The 19,688-nt window shown below is 38.8% G+C and overlaps 1 pseudogene; it reads left to right on the top strand.

The window, feature by feature from the left end:
- On the top strand, positions 1-18,596 carry LOC122153008 (annotated as a pseudogene).
- The last annotated feature ends 1,092 nt before the right edge of the window (positions 18,597-19,688 follow it).

The following is a 19,688-nucleotide window of genomic DNA, read 5'->3' as shown; positions in this document are numbered from 1 at the left end:
CTGGAATCCTTGTGAAAAGCTGAGCATTTGCTTCCTGGCTGCTGGGAAAAGATTCTGCTTTCAGGTCAGTCTGGAAATGCCCTTGCTTCATACTTCATCTGCTTTAGGCTTTTAGCGATTGCAGAGTGTAATTTACCAGTAATAAAAACCCAATTATGCGCTGAACAACAAGGATTTTTGAGAAGTCTTACGAATTTCTCTTTGTGAGGGGGCTGTGTGTGCCTCACTGGATTTCTTGCCTGCATTTGCCAGGAGAACAAGTGCTTTATCTTCTTCATGCTCACCATCTCAGTCTTTGAACATCCTTTTCTCCTTTACTCTGTCTTCTACCTTAAAACTAACCACTGTGCCCTTTGAGGACACTGGTGTTCTGTTTTGTTTTGTTTTTTTTTTTCCACAGTGGGAGTATTTGTCATTCATCCTAGATCTCAAATGGAAGTACTGAGGTTCAGTTAATGTGATCTAAGGAAACCAGAGGGCCCCCCCCCTCAGGAAACGTTGCCCCTGGGGGTTGAGACCTGCCCTCTGTCTGTTCAGATTGCTTGTGGGACCGGACCTGCCCTGTGGTTTGTTTATCTGCTACCATGGGAGTTGCTGGGGAGGGTGGGCTCATTGGCTTCAGCAAAGGCTTTGTGTGATAGAATTCTGTCACGGATATGAAAATACTGCCTGTTAAGTAACTGATACAAATCTCTGTTCCATTATGATCAGATTATCTCTGAACTTCATAGGACTGAATTATAATGCAGATTCATACTCCATAGTTCCATTGCAATAGTTTGTTTTAAAAGCTGTATCAGATAGATTGAAGAGAGAAGAGCTTGTGACAATGTGGGGAAATGCAATCAATGCAAATTAACTTATTTAACATTTCTAGTGTAGAGACGTCCAATATCACAGTAGCATTTCATCGTTAAAGAAAAAAAGATGCTGGTAATTTCTAGTTGTTTGGTATCCTCCAGGTTATCGGAGATGGTGATTTGAAGAATCAGGTTTCCAATATGAACAAAACAAAAGCGTGATCTGAAAAAAGGTGAATTTAAAACCATAGTGACTTCTCAACATCAAGCTATTTGAGATTTGTGAAAAAGCAGACTTTATCTTATTAATAAGATAAATCAAATATGCATTATGAGCCCCTAGTAAGAATGTGTGTCCTGATACACCAAGGGAGTCAATATTGATTAGCATAAAGTAGCTTCATATTTAATAAATGACTCTTTAAATTTACAATTTTCAGTTAGTATTAGACATGTTAAAATATAAAATATACCTTACATTTCATTGTAACAGTTATCGACTAATTTAATATTTTCAAGCAAATATGGGCAAAACATAAAATGATTTATATTGAATGAATTAAAGGACAAGTTTATAATACTGTATAGGAAGCCACGATGTTTGTCCTAAGATGTATACAAACCTTGAACAGTTAGGACAAACAAGAGTGGGATTACAGAAGGTTTCAAGAATTGAAAAGTTGTGTTTGTTATTTTCATGATGACTTGTTTTAGCAAATATTTGAAAAAGTTATGAGATTATCTATGGAAGACAAAATATCTCTTAAGTGTCAGGAAAGGATTTCAGTCTTACTCTTTTCCTAAGCTATGACAGGTTAAAGCACCTCATTAAAACAGACCATCTAATCATAAAAAAAAAAAAAAAAAAAATTCTGTAGATGGGAAAATAGGGAATTTTTGCTTCAGCCTTAGTTCTCTGAAATACCAATTATCTTCTAAATGGGTGGATGAATTTGCATGAAGGACATGCTCTACTGTGGATTAATTTTCTGTGTTGGGATGGAATTACAAATTTTAGTTTAAACCATTGCATGTAGGATCGTCTTTGCTTTTGCGGAGTTTAACAGTGGAACAGCTAGATATCAGGGACTGGTTGCTCCTGTTTGTGTAAGAGATGGATCAAAAGAAATAGTAAAGAAACTATTATGTTTTCTATTTATGGTGTATTAGTTCCTTAGGCGATATGATAAGCAAACTCAAACTCTCCATCAACAGTGGGTATTATTGGAAATACTACTAATTATAATACATGAAGTATACTATCACAAAGAATATTAGATTTCTACAAAGTGTCTACTTAAGTGCCGTTTATTCTTCTTTAGTTCTTGAGTTAAAAGGAAAGCTTCCATCCCTGCAATTCAAAACTGTGGTTCCCAAAGTAATGAATAAATTATGGTGACTTTAGTTCACGGCTATCTCTGTACAATAATCAGAAGTATCAGCTCTCTAAAGATTACGTGATAACTGCAGGTGGTTGAGAAAAAAATTTGGAATTGGTTTGCATTGGAATAAAACAAAACCAGACTCATGAGAAGCCTGCCTACTTCAAAATATTTTTCAAAAAGCTCCCTGTAACATGCTGAAACACAGCAGGCCTGTTTGCTGCGAGGGAAGAAGACGCTCCCTGCTATGGCAGCGCGCTGGCTGAGTGCAAACAGCAGCTTCAGGGGAAGTAGGTACAGCTGGTGAACTGAAGGTTTCTGATTACTTCCTTCATTTGACTATTAGCTTTTGGGAGGCTTCTTGCAAGATGAATAGCTGAAAACCATCCTAAGATAACTAAATTTTTATAAGCTGCCATGACAGCCGTCAGAGTTCTCTTTCTCATTGTGAAGAAACACTTAGGAAGGTGTAATGATGTGTTTTAGCATTTGCATAGCAAAGTACTGTACAGGGACTCCTGGAGAGTTGTGAATCTAGCACTTCATCGTAATCAGAGTAATAATGATTAAACTTCTGGGGAGTTGGTGAGACTGGGAGAAACGTCCCTGCAGCAAGGGGACTTTCTCTGAGAAGATGTTTTCTTGTTGAGGGAGTTCTCTTTTAAACATGAACCCCTGAAGCCCTCTGTTCCTCACTGTCGGGGCAGGTGCTTCCTCTATATCTACTCAAAGCTTTCCTAACCAGAGAAAGAGGAAATCCACAAAGCTGTCTGGGTAGCTAGAGCCACACTGTGCGCTTTGGCAGCAGCTGAGGTGGTGTCAGGCTTGTTCCTGCTTCTTTTTTGCAAGAAAGATGCTGTTGTGAGGGGCATTTGGAGCTGTGGCCTTTGGTCATGGGGCTGGAGAAAGGGTTTCCTGCCCATGGAGACATGCAGTGTAGGGGATCAAAACAAGCCTGGTAAACTTCACCTGAGGATGCTAAAAAAAGTCTAAATCCACCCCAGTATAATAATTATCGGTTGTCTTCAGAACACATGAGATCTGGGTTAAGTAGTGAAAGACAGAGATGACAAACATAGTGGTTGTGTCTGTCTGTGGGAGTCGGGGAGCAGAAACTAAGTAGCTGTAGATCAGCCGTCTTCTTTTCTTTGCACAGAAGGATCCTTCTAAGGATCAGAAGAACTAACAACAGTTGTACCTACATCTGGATTTTATTTGCTGCAACTAATTTCCCTGTTCACTGTTGCTCTTGGAGATGCTGTTATACATAGTTAGTCTGCTGCAATGCAGGCTTTGTAAAATCTGTAAATTTGCCAGAATTAAAGAGAATTAAGACTGTTCTCCAGTTGAGATAAAGTATGAAGGTGAATTAGCAACTCCCCTTATTCTGACGTGGGATTTCTGTCGTTAGTGTTTTTTTCCTCTGATCGAGGTGGAAAAATGAATGTAAAAATTCTTTCTTGTAGTGTTTCTACCAGTTCTCAGACTATGTCTCTGCTGTCACAGCTGGAGAAGATCAATTTGGATTCTGTATTAGGAGAAGCAGACAATGCCAGATATGTTACCTCAGAGATCCTTCATCTGGTTCAGAGTCAAGGTAAATATCTCAGTTTTATGGTTTAGTAGTTTTTCTTTTGATGAGCCATCCTTCTCGTATTTCTTCCGAGGTGGACTTTAATTTTTGTTTCTGTTCGGTGGACTTGATTAGCCGTCTGTTTTTGTCACTGATTGTTTAAAGCACCTGTTTAAGGCCATGTTTAATGTTGTCTGATATAGTATTGGTTACACTGAGTGCATTTTGTATTGTCAAACAGCTATAATTTAGTGATAATTCACCGTATACATGTGTATATATATATATGAGAAGTAGAAGTATCTGGAAGAGAGCTTTCTTACAGATTTTACCCTTAGAGTGTTTTTTTCTAGGACAAGGTTGTTGAACAAGTGAAAGCAAAAATGAGATTTAAAGTCACTTAATTCTTTGATTTATTTTAGTTAGTATTATCTACATATATGCAGTTTTTAATAGATTTTATTATTTACAGTGTAGTGTAGATTTTCTGATCAATCTGTATGTGATCACAGGGCATTTTGCCCACAAGCTAGTATATTAAAAGAAAAATGGTCTTTTTCTGACTGGCAGAAAAAACCAAGAAGGAGATGACTTCTAAGGGCTCCACTGGAATAGAAGTTATCCTGTCAGCCCTAGAGGTAAAACCTTCCGATCTGTGTGGTTATGGGTACGTAGCAAGTTTTCATTTTATCACTGGGCTTTGTATTACTACAAATACGTTGTTATCCTATCTAGTCTCCAACACTTGTGTAGGACTGTGATGATTAGATATGGTCTAGTTAAGAATTTCTCTCCCTTATTTTTAAATATTGTAAGAAATTATTTGTCAACTATCAGTTCTAATTAATATGCCATATTGCAAACTAAATTTTAATTGTTTTTTTGGTTAATTCAGGCTGCATAGTAGATGATTAGCTGGGTGGTTACATCTTAAATTCTGTTTGATTTAGTGGTGGCAGTTTCTCTGAGCTTGTAAGTATTTAAACCACTGTATTAGACTTCTACATTAAGTAAAGAAATCCCTCTATTTTACATTGCAGAATACAAAAGATCCTCAAAGTATTTGAAATATATCGAATATCCTCATTGAGATTGTGTCAGTTGGTAAGTTTTCATTAAGGAGCAGTTTGCAATTTGTGATTATATTCCTGTATTCTTCTGCAGAAGTTGTGTTTTTCCTTTGGAGGCAGGGTTGTGTTTTTTTAGTAATTTTTTGGGGTTGTTTCGAATGTTTGCTAACAGTGATTTGTATGCAGAATAAAAAGAACACAAAGACTGAAGCCACCTTTCAAATAATCATACACAAATAATTTACGTTGCTGTAAGTATAAGGCCAGCAGGTTCTTTCATAGTGCAGTCACATATGAGGAAAATATTTCTGTTCTAAAGACTTTCCTTATGATAACTGTAGCTTAGGTTCTTAATTGTTCTTTGGCTTCGGAGATATCAGTTGAGTTTTAATTCCTAGGTGGCGGTCGGAGGGCAGGCGTCTTAGTCACTAAAGGAGGGACACAGATCTTATTGCAGTTGCTTTTGACTGCCAGCAAAGACTCTCCACCAACTGGAGAATTAATGGTGCTTCTTCATACTCTTCTTGCAAAAATTGGTCAAAAAGGTGATAATGATATACATACATAATATGGCTTAATACTTTGTAGTTTTATGATTGTAACTTCAAAAAAATTTTCTTTCTATTATTGTGTAAGCGTGCATGTATTCAGAATTGGTAAAGGAGAACACAAAGATGAGTAAAATAGAGGGGAGGAAAGAATGATGAAAAATAGGTTAGCAGAGTTGACAGCAGAAGAAATTCACAGTTCGTTTAACTTTTTTTTTTGATAACAACTTCAAAATTAGTGTGAATAATCTTGTATTTCTTTGACGTCAGACACAAAGATTGGCATGAAAGCAAGAATTAATGGTGCCCTAAACATATCATTGAATTTAGTGAAGCAGAATTTGCAAAACCACAGGCTAATATTGCCATGTCTTCAAGTATTAAGAGTTTACTCAACCAACTGTAAGTACTGCTGATAGTTATTTTTTTTCCCATGTGATACAAAAGTTTTTACCTAGATACAGTTTGAAAACATCCGATCTACATGCTTGTTCAATGTTAGATGTTTAAAATAATTATTTTTATCTGAGAATTCAAATTGCTTGAATTCTAATAAAAGCTGTGAAGCGTGCTTGTACATCTCGTGTGTCTTCGATTTTTATTCAGTTTGTGTGTTTATATATATATATATACAAACACTGCCGGGGGTTTTAACCAGTGCTATTGGATGTGTGAAACTGAGTCATCTAACTTTCATAAATGCTGATCCTTTAAGATTTAAACCAGAAATACTAACATTATGCTTGCGAAAGCACTTCAAATTAAATAATTATTCTTTTTATTATACACGCTCACTTATTTTTCTTTTTACTATTTTATTTCATTGTAGATCACTAATGTAAAACTTGGTTCACACAGGACATATTTTAATTATTTAACCTTTCCCTTATTCATTGTGTTGAAGTGCCCTACTATTGGGCTAATACTCTTCCACAAGAGCCGAATTCGTTGTCTGGGCAGGCAGTAGGAAGTTGAGGAAAGTAGTGTGTTTCTTGCTGTATCTCTGCTGTTGCTTAGATGCTCTTAAGTTTTCCTTTGAACTCAAAGTGGCCATTAAACCTCTTAAATAAATATGAGAAATTGAGAACTTAATCACATTCCTCCAAGAGAATCCATAGGATGATCTGTAAGTTTATGTTTTCAGGACATTCAGATGAGCACCTATAATTCATAAAGTCCCAATTCTTTTAAAATGTGGAAACTTTATTTCTCTTGCACTTCTGATAATGAGGTAAAATGCTTCTAAATGGGAGCGTTGAATACAGATAGTTACACAGCTTAGGTGAAAAGTTGCTTTATCCTGAAAATGGGAAATTGAACGGAGTGTCTAATTTGGATTCTGCGTAGACCAGTTCTATCTTGTATTTCCCACTCCTTATAAACAGAAAAAGTAGCAGTTTATTACATTCCGATAAGTAGTACTGGTTAAGCATTGCGTACAGTTGCCACCAGGATAGAGTCCTAACTTTTCTTAGATTCCAAGTGGTGTAATGTTGCTGCTCATGATGATGAAATTGCAACTTGGGTTCAAGTACTAAATTCTACACTAATCGCAGCATTCATTATGCTGAAGTCAATTTTTAGTTGCTCTCTTCCTGCTTCATTAGGAGTGCATATTGCTAGACTTGCTTGGGAATTGAATTTCTGTGCCTGTTTCAGCAGTTTGTATTTTCAGTGGGCATTGGGCTTCAGCCATGTATGCACTGAGTGAGCAGAATGTAGGTCTTAACGTAATTTATTTTGTTCCCTTTCAAATAGATTTTTTTGTTTGTTTGTTTCTGAGAACATACATGCCTAACATGTAGCTCAGGAAAGCTTGGATCGGTTGGCATTTCCAAATTTTACAGTGAATGCTTGGCTTTCAAATCCTGGTGGACGTACCTGTCTATTCTGATACTGAAGGATAATAACAAGTCATAAAACTTGTCAGATTTGACATTTTAGAAACCCTGCTGTCTTGACAAACAGAGATTTTTTTTTTGGAAGAAAATTGGAAGAAATTTTTTGGAAGAAAAGAGAGCAGAAGCATGCATTGGAAGTAGTATATGATTTTATTTGTAAAGTAATAATGTTTTTCTTCTCTTTCAAATTTTATCAGGATTGGATTATCACACTAATTATGCACAGAGACTATTTGCTTGTCATTGTATGTCTTAAAGCACAAACATATCTGTCATTTTTTGTACTTCAAAATGAACTTGCGTAGATTTTAGTTTATTTTTTTCTTTTGCCTTCCTTACTATCTTAAAATGGATTGTTTTTAACTCTTGCAGCTGTTAATGCAGTGTCCTTGGGAAAGAATGGAGTAGTAGAACTGACGTTTAAGTTCATTGGCCCTTTTAGTAAAAAGAACACTAGCCTTCTGAAGTAAGTAAGGTCTCTTTAATATAGTATATAGAAAAACCTTAGATACATTTCAAAACTTACTTGTAAATGGAAAATAATATTAGAGAAATTAATTGTAACTCATATTTGAAAGCCAGAGTGGAAGGAGGTGGCAAGCAGAACCACAAATCTGACAGTTTAATTTTCCCCAGTAAGGTAACAGAAAATATTTGAATGTCTATTCACAGTACTGGTAGAAGAATATAAATATTATTTTTTGTCTCTAAGATTCCTGCATGGAAACTACAATAGTTATCCTCAAATCAGGACAAACAGATGAAGATAATCCCGTCATTTTTCAATTAGTTGAATTGGCTCCCATATCTTCATTGAGTTTTTAGAGCGACACTATCTGTTTTATTTTGTAATAGAATTTTCTTTCTGTTTTATTTCAAAGCAATTATAGACTCTCAGAGCAAAATCGTAAAACATAGAGTAGCAAGCACCAGCAATATCTGTGCAGTAGGCTATTGTGTGTTAGAAAAAGAAATAAATTCACTGCATACCTTAAAGTGATGACTTAAAATTTTTTTTTGCTTCCCTCTGTGTTTTTATTGTTGTTGTTTTTTTTTTTTTTTTTGTTTGTTTTTTTTTTTTTTTAAGTGAACTTAGGGTAAAAATAGATAAATAGGTCTAACTGGAGGTAGCCCCTTCTTTATACATTAGCACCTCTTTTGAAGTACATACCTGTGGAAAACTGGACTTTTCATCTGGATAGCAAAGTAATAATCTTATGTTGTTCATATTCTGAATTCAGTGCAAAAAAATAGTGTTATGTTATCTAAATCTGTTATCTGTGGGCACTGGAGTATCTTTGAACAAAATGCCCTTCCCCTTTAAGCCCCAGGTAAAATTGGACATATTAACTTACTGTTCCATGATGTAAGTAATCGTGATATCCTTGTTTATGGTCTAAGATCAGATACATGAAGTCTACCTTTACAAAGAGGGTAAAAAGAAGTATATACATCTTCTAGTTGTACATCTTGAGTTAACTGAGACAAGATCTTTGTGTACAAGCAAAATTTTACACATTGTATTGTAGTACAGATTGATGAGCATTACTTCTCAATCTATTTATACACTGCCAGTTTTGACCTAATTTTTTTAAAATTATGTCCTTTCCTGTGTGGGAGTACTTGTTCTGCTGCTAACATAAAAACATGACTTTCAAATGGATCTCATCCATTGATTATGGTTCATAAACATTATGTTGTTACTTTTGGTGTTTTTTTGCAAAGGCGGAAAGTTTTTTTAGCCATTGCAATGATATTTTTAGATTTCGTCATCAGACTTCAGATATATCTGAGATACATCAGATATATCAGAGATGCATGATATTTTATTAAAACCAAATTTTAAGAGCAAAGTCTGTGATACAGTGCAACCAGAAGGATGTGAGGGTAGATGTTAAACATATCTGTTAGCCGTAAATATTTTATGTAGCTTTACAATGTTGTTTGACTTTTCTTGTTATGTTGACAGGGTTGCTTTAGACACACTTGCTGCATTGCTAAAATCAGGTAAGTGTTTGACTACAAGAAACTGTTTGTCTAGTTGAGATGTATATGTGTGTGTGTGTACACACACAGAGTAGAGATAATACTAAGTCTGTGGCTAAAACAAAATCAAGGCTAGGAAATTTAGAAATAAGGGTAGTTTTATCTGGAGTCTTTGGTGCTTTAATATTTGTGTGGTATGTACATATACGTTTAATAATAAGTTACCGTCTCTTCAGTTGCACACCAGAAAGGCTGTGCTGCTTCTGCAGAACTGGGCTTGATCCAGGGTGGAGAAAGAGCCTTTTACAGGCGCTCACCTCAGCCCTTCAGTAACGGTCATCTCTAGCATAACTCCTGCACATCTTCTTTATACGTACATCTGAAAATAGCTGTTGGATGGCAGGGAGAAATGCAGGGTTTCTTCAGGTACCTTTCTGAATAATTAGGTTTTGGGTCCTAGTGACGAGTCTGTCAGTGATGCTCATGAAGCGGTGGAACCAAGGGTAATGAAACGATCGTCTGTCCCCAGACGTTGGCTATCTTGTCTGGCAGCAGCGGATCCTGACAAATGTGATCTCAGCAGAATTTGCACCAGGATTGGAACTGACAAGGAGTTAAAAACTCGTTCTCTCCGGACAGTTGTATAAAACCTAGCATTCCTAGTAGTTTTAGTGGAGTTGGATAAGAACCGAGGCATGATTAGATTTGCAGAAAGCCATTTCAGACAAATTACAGGAAACTTCTGTATCAGTTATTACAGGGTGCTGAGTTTTCTCATGTTTTGATCAGTGTGATACCTTGGTCTTACAGATTTGTGTAATTACTAATGTTGGGATTTCTCTTTGGCAGATTGAGGGAAAGAACAATAATTCAGAAATATTTAATATTCTGTTCTGTAAATGAGCAGTTAAACTTTAATGTTGGGGAAAGAAATTAAATCTTGAAATGGTGTGTCTTTAAAACAGAAGGTCTTGTGCATTTATTTTGAGAGGTTTTATTCAGTCCTGAGGGGTTTTGACATTGTAAATTCCTACACTTTCATATGAGTAAATCTTTTCATAAAAACACTAATCTCTGGTGTATCAAGTCCAGTTGTCATACTGATTAGCCAGTAGTGGGGGTAGAGGTACCCTGAGTTTCTCAAATTTGAGTGATAGTTGCTGCAAAACTGTATGGATGACAGCAGTAAGAAGTTTGTTTCAAATTTTGTATCTGCACAGTGTGTGTGTTATATAAATTTTTATCATGCTTTCATTATTTCCCTGTTAATAGGAGTGCCTTGCAGTAAGAACTTTTGATCCTCTCATCAACACGGCCAGCCTAATAATGAGAAAATGTTTTCCTAAAAATCGTCTTCCTTTACCAACTATTAGAAGTGCTTTCCATTTCCAACTCCCAGTTATTCCTGCCAGTGGTCCTGTGGCTCAGCTGTACAATTTGCCTCCTGATGGTATGTTCATTTTGTAGTATTTTATCTTTGAGTATGTAGCATAGCTTTAAGTAAGGTGGAATCAACTGCAGTTATTTTGTGTTCTCCACTAAAACCTGGATTCTGATATTCTTCTCAGCTAGAAAAGGGCCTGTGGCTGTTAGTGTAGAGCACCAGTTTCTAATGTTAAGCTTTAACTGATTAAAATTTTGTCTACACATATTTTATGGTTCTGATATATAAAATAAAAAATTAAAATGGGAACTAAAATGTCATGTTCATCAAACCCTGGACTGTAAATCATAGGCTACACATATTAGTCCACAAACTTAAATGGGTGTTGTGGTTTGGGCTCGGAGGGCAACTGAGCACCACCCAGCCGCTCATTCCCCCCCTGCCCCACAGCTCTGAGAAGGAGAAAATAAGCCAGGCTTGGGGTTCGAGGTAAGACAGGGTGGGATAAATCACCCACTATGGTCACGGGCAAAAGGCAGACTCGTTAGGTGTTAAAAAAAAAAAAAAAAAGGAACGTAGATTTAATGCAGTTACTAACAACAACACTTAGACAGAGAAGGACAGTGAGAAGCATTACCGCATCTTGAGAACACCTTCCCCCCAGCCCTCCCTTTTTCCTGGGCCCAGATTTACTCCTGATATCCCTACCTCCTTACCCCAGGGGCAGGGAACTGGGGGTGCAGTCAGTGCTGCCGCTTCTTCCAACTTCAGGGCGGGAGGGGGTGGAAGGAACTTCTGAAACTTCTCCCCCTGCTCCATCGTGGTCCCCCTCTCACAGGACACAGTCCTCCACAAACTCTCTCTGACGTGAGTCCCTCCCACGGGCCACATTGTTCCCCAAACTGCTCTGGCGTTGGACACCAACTTTCTCCAACTGGAGTCCCTCCCATGGCTGCAGCCCTTCCCAAGCTGCTCCAGCGTGGACACCCCTGCGTGCTGCAATCCTCCCAGCACTGAGCTACAACAGAAGGGGCTGCTTCTTCCCACATAGTCCCAGCTGATTTCGGGTGCAGCCACCTTAGTCGGCTGTATGATGTCCCTCACAGGCCATAAATCAGTGTCTGCTCCACCGTAGATCTCCATGGGTGCCAGGGGGGGCCGCCCTGCCATCTCCCCACAGGATACAGGGGGTCTCTGCTCCAGCACACCTCCCCCTCCTTTCTTCCTCCGTTCCTCCACTGACCTTGGTGTTCATGCAGCTGCAGCAACTGCCCCTCACCACGTCCCCTCTTAAATAGGTTATCGCGGAGGCGCAGCTGATTGGCTCAGTTTTGGTGCAGAGGTGGAGCTGACTTGGAGCTGGGGGAGCCTCGAGAAGCTTCTCACAGGGGGCCACCCCTATCACCCCCTCCCCTGCTACCAAAAACCTCCCCACTCACTCAAACCCAGCACAATGGGCTCTCTTTTTAACTCGCATTCTCCTATGTGAAATGTAATCTAGTGTACACCCTGTTTTACAGGAGTGTATCTTCCTTGATTTCTTTCTGTTACTCGGAAAAACCGGATGTAGTGAATCTAGATTAACATGCCATTTGAAGCACTGTTTTTTAAATTATTGTGGTTAGTCCTTCATTTGCATGATGAGAAAGGTAGAGCTGCTTTCTTGGACTCTTGCAGTCTATGAGGCAACAGTTGTCTGCAGAGCATTTGTATGGTGCTTTGTTGGAAATAGATTCATCCCATTGTGAACACTCTTCATTAGTTCTGGATAATATTGAATGCATTTTCAGATATGGTGAAATATCTTGGTACCTGAGTAAGCAACTGATGAAGTTGCTGTCAGGAAGTTACTTTAAAATGAAGAGGCAAAGTCAGACTTTTTAGTATCTTCTTATTCACAGTACCTCCTGAAATAAAATGTGGTCATTGCGTGAAAGAAGACTCTATCTGATTGGGGTTCAGATGGATCACACTCAAACTGCAGGAGGTCAGAGTTTGTTTATGTTTTGTCTTCCAAGTGTGTTTTCGACATTTCAAAGAAATGGGTTCCAAAATCCACAGAAATTAAACCTCTACTTACTACTACCAGAAACCTTGTATTCTGTTGAAGTAGGCTACCAATAGTGGTTGGTTATTTTTAATAGATTTGTTATCTATTTTAAAAAGAATGAAAAACCTAGGGGCATAGAATACATAGGATTTTATTTTTCAGGAAAAACTTCTGTATTAAAAGACACGTAGAATGTTGGGGTGGGTACAGATCTGAGTTTATTAAAAGTATACTCTTGTGTAGTTAGTATTGTAAAATCAAGACATGTAATCATTCTGAATACACTAGAAGATCAGTATAATTTGTAGGCCTCTGAGTGAGCTGTTTACTGGCATTCGGAAAGTTTTCTGCATGGAAAACCTTTCAGAAAGCATAACAAAAAAACCTCAGCACTCAAACCACATGAGAGCTCTAGAAAAAAGATCAAATTTGCCACTAGTGAGCAGAACACCTGCCAGAATAACCAGCTAATGCTCACTTCCACATATTAAGGAGTTAGCCCACTTCTTCTTAGTCATGTGTAAATTGGTTTGCTTCCCCTTCTTTTTCTGGGTTAAAAAGGGAAGAAGTCCTAGATAAACTGGAGTCCAAATACATCAAAGTAAGTAGAAATTAAGTGGAAACTAGTCTTTAGTGTCCCAATGGTTCCACGTGTCTAAAAAAATAACATGTTGCTGTATGCTTTGGGGGTGAAATTTAGTTGCCAGCCTGTCTAGGCTGAGCAGTTGCAGTGACCACTCTCCTTGAGTATTTTCCGCACCGATTGAATCTCCAGTGATATGTTCCTGATTTTTTTTTTTCCTTAGATTGTTACGCACCCACTTAAACAAGACAAAAAAGGTGAAGAGGGTGTCTCCTCCCACTGTTCCCTGATACAGGGGCAACACTAGCTGACATGACTAAAAGCTGCCGAGATCTCAGTTGTTTCGTTGGATGTGGTCATTACTACTTGTGTTGGGAAAACATGTCAGAGCCACCTCCTTTTGTGCTGACCTCAAGCCATGCTGAGATGTTCTCGACACATACACATTCTAAAGTATTTCTAATAGCCATCTGCTGTCTTGCTGGGGTTTTGGGGGCAGAAGGGTGTTGGGTATTTTTTAGTTTTGTTTAAACCAGAGATCTTTGATTTTACTTAAAACTTCATGGAAGTGTAATAAACTGGGTCTGCAACATTGTCAAACAAGCATTTTATTTTGTAGATCTTGTACTAGTAATTAATGTTTACTAGTTGGTTTTCACAGCTTTTTCAAGTGGTAAGTAAAAAAGAAAGTAAATCCAGAACATAAAGTTTTTTTGAGTTTATGTATCAGAGAGTCATAAAATGGTTTGGGTTGGAGGGGACCTTAAAGATCGCCTAGTTCCAACCCCCCTGCCATGGGCAGGGACCCCTTCCACTAGACCAGATTGCCCAAAGCCCCGTCCAACCTGGCCTTGAACACTTCCAGGGAGGGGGCAGCCACAGCCCCTTTAGGCAACCTGTTCCAGTGTCTCACCACGCTCACAGGAAAGAATTTCTTCCTTCCACCTAATCTAAATCTACCTTCCTTCAGTTTCAGACTGTTACCCCTCACCCTCTGACTACACTCCCTGATAATTGTCCCTCCCCATCTTTCCTGTAGCCCCCTTTAAGTGCTGGAAGGCCGCTGTAAGGTCCCCCTGGAACCTTCTCTCCCTCGGCTGAACAACTCCAACTCTCTCAGCCTGTCCTCGTAGGGGAGGTGCTCCATTCCCCTGATGATCCTCATGGCCCTTCTCTGGACCCACTCCAACAGGTCCATGTCCTTCTTCTATTGCGGGCACCAGAGCTGGACACAGCCCTCCCAGTGGGGTCTCACGAGAGTTGAATAGAGGGGCAGAATCCCCTCCCTCGACCTGCCGACCACACTTCTCTTCACGCAGCCCAGGACGTGGTTGGCTTTTTGGGCTGTGAGTGCACGTTGTTGGCTCCCAGTCAGTTCTCCATCCACCAACACCCCCGAGTCCTTTTCCTCAGGGCTGCTCTCAATCCACTCATCACCCAGCCTGTATCTGTGGTTGGGATTGCCTTGACCCATGTGCAGGACCTTGCACTTGACCTTGTTGAACTTCATGAGGTTTGCACAGGCCCACCTCTCAAGGCTGCCAGGTCCCTCTGGATGGCATCCCTGCCCTCCAGCGTGTCGACAGCACCGCCCAGCTTGGTGTCATAGGCAAACTTGCTGAGGGTGCACTTGATCCCACTGTCCGTGTCCCCAACAAAGATGTTAAGCAGTGCTGGTCCTGACACCACCCCCTGAGGAATGCCACTCGTCACTGCTTTTACTCGCCATAGACCACAACCCTTTGAGTGCAACCACCCAGCCAATTCCTTATCGGCTGAGTGGTCTATCCATCAAATCCACACCTCTCCAATTTAGAGACAAGGATGTCATGCAGTACAGCAGCTTTGCAGAAGTCCAGGTAGATGACATCTGTTGCTCTTCCCTATCCACCGGTGTTGTAACTCTGTCATAGATTAAATGTTTTGGATTAAATGTGTAATCTGCCTTACAAAGCTTTTTTGTATCACAGTGGATGATGCAGTAGATGAAAGTGATGATCATGAAGATACTGAAACAGAACCAGAAGTTGAAACCGAAAATGATGATGGTAAGGACCAACATTTTAAGGTTGGTATGAGATAAAATGGACAGGCAGAAGTCAGGCATAATGGGTTTTTAAGTTGCTTGAATCATGTATACAGCCATATATATTCTAAGTGTAAAAGGACTTTGAAGAGGTTTCCTGGGAAGTTCCTAAAATTAAAGAAGCTGCTGAAACTGAAGGTGGGTTCTGCTTGAAAATGTCAGCCTTTGTTGTTCAGATTTTTATCAAAACTTGTTTGCTTCACACTTGATGTGTCTGGAGTACAGTGGAAGAGAGCTGCAAAGTCTTAGCAGTGTTCTGTTCCTAACTTGTATTTCTCTTAGACCATTCTTCCCACCTGAGCTGCTCAGTATGTAGGAGCTGCTCTTAACTTTCTCTGCCGTTCTGGACTGGGATTGACTAGGCCAGTGTTTCAGCACAGTAAATTTGAAGTTCAGCCAGCTGTAGAGGTAGAGATCAGACCTCTCAGTATTGTAGCACTTTGGGAAAGTCTTGTTCTGCTCTCCAGCTGCCAGTCAGGACATGAAAAAGAACATTTGGTCAGAACAGCCTTTTTCTATATTTTATGGAACATACATTCAGGAGTTAATTGAACTGTATGGACAGGCAAATTTTATTCAAGGATCTCATGAGCCCTGATGAAGGGATTATCTTCCATAGAAGCAGTTAGGCTTTTGTCACTGCAGTCAGATGAAATCTCCACATTCCAGGTTGCAATAGTTGGACTGTGCACAGATCTCATGTGAAGTGTCGTCTGATGTCTGTGCATAATATATTTGTATGAAAGCAAGAAAATTTAGATGTTTGTAATCTTCTGTTGACACGGGGGCTTTGGCATATTAGTAAAACTGAGCTGCTTAAACCTTCCTGGTGAAAGAGATAGTTTAGCTAATTTTAAAATAGTGATATTCAGCTTTTAAGGGAATGGCTGCATCAGAATTAAAAGGTGAATGTAATTATTTTAGAAGTTCATTAATTCTGGACGCAAGATTAATTTATTCTGGTGCTCTTTCAGAATGATGATATTGAGACTGATATTAATAAACTGAAACTAGACAGGAATTGGGAAGACCCATAGAAGAGCTGAAAATATATGAGCAATTTTTCCCGGAACTTTTAGAAAACTTTCAGGTAAAGTATGTGTTACCCACACATCCCTCATCATGATGCATTGACCCTGGTATAGTCTGCCTTTTTTTTTTTGGGGGGGGGGGGGGGGGTGGGGGGTGGGAGGGGGAGATGTTAGTGGGTTAGTTAGTTCCTCTAGCCAAAAAGTGAGAGTCAGCAGTTCTAGAGCTACATGAGAGTGCTATATAGTGAGTTATTCAGTTAGATGTTATGGGTTGACTGAAAAGGGGGCTGTTGGCAGATATAAAGGAAAACTGTTTTCTAATGTCTGATTATTGCACACAGCAGGAAGTAAAATTGTAGGAAAGGATGTGAGACTTCTGACAAAAATTCATCATGGTAGGTATTTCCTTAAATGCTGTGCACCTCTTTAAAGCAGTTGGTTGAAGTACCTGGGGAATTGCATTGACTTGATAGCTTGCTACTTAATAACTACTTGTTTATTGCTGTGACACTATCTTCTTGTAAAAGCTGAAACTTCATTGCTATGTTCATGTAAGTTTAAAACATAATAACTGTTGTCTTTTAAGTTATGCTTATTTTGGATTATTGCGAAGCATACCTCAGGAACAATGCAATAGAAGGTTTTCTAATATTAATGAAACTTTAGGAACTGTTTATTTTTTTTTTTTAATATTTTTTTTCTCTTTATTTTTTAAGGAATGTGAGTTAGTTTCCAAGGAACCAAAGCCTTTTGTAGCTGATGCAAATCTGAGTGGACCTATTGTTGTTCCTACAGCAGGAGAAGAGCACTCTGCTGAACAAACAAGTCAACAAAAGGAGTTGCTTTGAAGGAGAGCAATCCTTTATTGACAGAGGAATCCAATAGAAGGCCAGCCTTTCTGGAACTACCAAAGAAAGAAACTATTAAAGACAGTAGTCTACATGAGCAAAATGATCAAAGGAACTGTTAGCAGTCGCAATCCGAAAGAATTTACCTACACACAGCAGATAAGCAGGCACTTCTTTATTCCAGGCTGGGGAACACGGGGGATAGCTCCGCCAAAGACGTGTTCGTCGACAGGTACAAAGCACAACATATTTATACACTTTTTCAGCAGAGTCATAGTTACATAAGATCAACAAAATTCATAAAGTTTAAGTTGACCTTAATAATGATTGGCTGTCAGTTACCTCACCTTACCTATATTCCTACACTAGAGAAATAATTGGTCATCTTTACTGATTGATTTAAATAGAATGGGGGGAGGGCAATGATTAGCATATTCATGTTATTTCCTGGGAATTATTATCATATGCAAATGTCTCTAACGCATGCGTGGTTATACTGGACGGGGGTCCTCTGGCAGTCATCGATAGTCTTCATCACTGTGTCGGCTGATTGAACTCCATCCTTGCGCATGCTCACTCCATCTTTGGTTAATGTTCACCTCTCCCTTGGCCGATCTTCCCAACCAAACCAGTTTTCCTCTGGTACCTATTGTTTCAAGTCAAGATCCATAACCAGTACCTATTGCGTTAATTCAGAGTCAGTAACGATTGTTATAGTGTTCAAGGCACACACCATACTAGTTGCTTAATCCTAAGGGCCTCAGTGTACTTTATATTCTCAGAACTACTGTAGCTTCATGTTAAATCAAAATCATACTTTTAAACTAAAATCAAAATAATATTCTAGGATCCCGACTGTTTTATTAAGGTATTTGCAACAGAACTTGCTTCCAAAGAAACTTGCCAGTGTCTAAGCCAAGAAATTGTGAAAGGATTGGACAGAATCAGTCTGCAGAACAGTGCGAAAAATGATCAGTATTATGGTACTGGGTGTGTAATAAAGAAGGAAAGCAAAACGGGCCTTACCACACTTGCTTGTAGTAAACCTTGTGAACATGTTTCACCCTGTGGAAGTAGCCTCTTTGAAGGATCATCTGTCTGGCTGGGAAAACTCTGCTGCACTGGAGTGGATTCCGAGGAGGAGGATTCCAGATCTAGTTCATCAGGGGAACAAGTCATGCTTGAAGTTTCTGATGTATCACCAGTTCATGACTGTGATCTTTATATTGAAATGGTGAAAACCACAAAGTCTATTCCTGAATATTCAGAAGTGGCCTATCCAGATTATTTTGGCCATATTCCACCCCCATTTAAGGAGCCTATTCTGGAAAGGCCGTATGGAGTACAGAGGTGAGTTACCATACTCCTTTTTTGTTGTTTTCCTTCCCCTGAGAAACAATCTTTAGGATGAGATTAGCAGGCACATATACAATGTTTATTAGTCATTTAAAACTGTTTTCCGTGAAAAGTAGTTTGAAGATAGGTGAGTAGACATTGATCAATGCAGAACCATAAACAAGATAAACAATATGTTCTGATGTTGTAATTGCTAATTCTGTAATTCAGTTTCTAAATACTAAGTTTAACTTACAGTCTCCCCTTGTGCCTTCCCACCATCCCCCATCATGTGAATTTTGTAGTTTAAAAACCAAAAGAAAACAAAACAACCCATGAAAAACCCAGACAAACAAACAAGAAAAACCCCACCTGAATGCTCCCTTCAGGTCTTAGCAAAGAGAGGACAGTTAATAGTTTAAAGATACTTCAGCTCTTCTCTTTGCTGTGCTATCAAATAGATCTTTAAGAAAATGTAGTGGGAAAAAAAATAATGCCTATAACTGTTTGTTTTTAGTGATTGTAGGTATAACAGAATTTAGAGGTAACAAATTCTGAGGATGCAGTTTGTGTTAGTTCCTGCAGAATAACACCCAATAAACACAGAATGAAAAATAAACCGACAAAAACCAACAGATCAATCCACCCATTTATTTCTTCACTGAGAGGTATTAGGAGGTGATGGAGGGTGATGTGGTTCTTAAGAATAATTAGCAGAGGCGGTATGAAGAGCTGGCTCACGTGCACAGGAAATTACTGTAGAGACAAATCAGCATGCTGGCGGAACATGTAATAGTAGGTACGGGACCTTGCCGCTTGCTTTCAGCTTTATACTTATCACTTTAACCAGTTTCTTGAGCTACTTCGTATTTACACTTATTAAAAGGATCAAGTGTGCTCAGGTGGTATAATTAAAATCCTTTAGTTGTTTCACACGTGTTGTAAAAAAGCGATCTTTCTAGTGAAATGACCAAGTGTTAAAACACTAACAACATGAGTATGTCATTACTAGAAAGCCTCCTTCAGTGTTGAAGGAAAAGAATCTTCCCTACAAGCTTATTTTTTAAACAGATTCAACTGATTTAGAAGGGAGATAATCTTGAGTCAGAAG

Source organism: Tyto alba, unplaced genomic scaffold, assembly GCF_018691265.1.
Source record: "Tyto alba isolate M040663 unplaced genomic scaffold, T.alba_DEE_v4.0 Super-Scaffold_15, whole genome shotgun sequence".
In the NCBI taxonomy this organism is placed as follows: Eukaryota; Metazoa; Chordata; class Aves; order Strigiformes; family Tytonidae; genus Tyto; species Tyto alba.
Note: the sequence above shows the minus strand (reverse complement) of the source record. Positions and strands in the feature narration are given on the sequence as shown.